The sequence below is a fragment of the Limulus polyphemus genome, unplaced genomic scaffold, assembly GCF_000517525.1.
Source record: "Limulus polyphemus unplaced genomic scaffold, Limulus_polyphemus-2.1.2 Scaffold9895, whole genome shotgun sequence".
Classification (NCBI taxonomy): domain Eukaryota; kingdom Metazoa; phylum Arthropoda; class Merostomata; order Xiphosura; family Limulidae; genus Limulus; species Limulus polyphemus.
Window position 1 is genome coordinate 18,452 of NW_013675505.1, and position 1,043 is coordinate 19,494.

The 1,043-nt window shown below is 34.3% G+C and overlaps 1 protein-coding gene across 1 annotated transcript in view; it reads left to right on the forward strand.

The window, feature by feature from the left end:
* LOC106476135 overlaps window positions 1-1,043 on the forward strand; it is a gene marked incomplete at both ends in the record, with an annotated part of 10,424 nt that overhangs the window by 7,794 nt on the left and 1,587 nt on the right. The window lies entirely within an intron of this gene.

Here is a 1,043-nt window from a genome sequence, read left to right on the forward strand (position 1 = left end):
TTATTCAAATTTCAAAATGTGACGTAACTTAAAGAATAAAAATGTAGATTTACCATATGTTATTGTTGAGTGGCTCTTAGAATGACTGAAATGTTCAACAATTACTTTTCACGGTGGGCGGTATAAGTAGCTCAGAGTTTTGACTCTGGGTGAAACCAAGAGTGTAACAGAATTAAATTAACCTTTTTAAAGTCCATGAAATAATTTAAAGTGATAGATTAGCTTCAACTTTTCCCATCACTGGGGACGGGTACTTTTGTTTGTGTTAAATAATTTAACCCTAACTGTACAACAATATTACCTAACTCATTTAATAAACCTTTTAAAGTTCCTTTAAGCCGAGTTTAAAAAAACACTTAGACCAGGAGTATGTGTATGAGAAGGTAAACATTTAGTGAAGCATTTGGGGGAAAAACAGTCATGGTATTTCTCTGACCATCTGCCATGCCATACCTCCTGTACAAAAAAAAAACATATTTATTAATTATCAAAATGTATATGCATATAAAATTCATTAAGGAAATACGTGTTTATTAAAATAACACCCAGTGGTCAGCGTACTCGAACTGCGAAACCAGTAGGCGTACTATAACTCAAGTAACCCAAGAGTTGGGGTGGGTACTGTTGACTAGCTTGGGTACTGTTGACTAGCTGCCTTTTCTTTTGTCAATTAAAGACTATGTATGCCTATTGAGTAGATTTATGCGAACATTCTAAAACAAGCAACAAAATCTATATTCACGAAACTTTAAAGAACGAAATATTTTTGTTTGTTTGTTTGTTTGGAATTAAGCACAAGGCTACAGAATGGGCTATCTGTGCTCATCCCACCACGGGTATTGAAACCCGGTTTTTAGCGTTGTAAGTCCGCAGACATGCCATTGTGCCGCTGGGGGGCTAAAAAACGAAATAAAAAAATAAATAACTAATTTGAAGCTTTATGTTCTGAAGAATTCGATTGTGTAAAACAATTTTTTTAAATATATATACACCTGGAAAAAAGTTAAGCACCCCCGTGTTTTTTCAAGTGATTCAGATTCGAC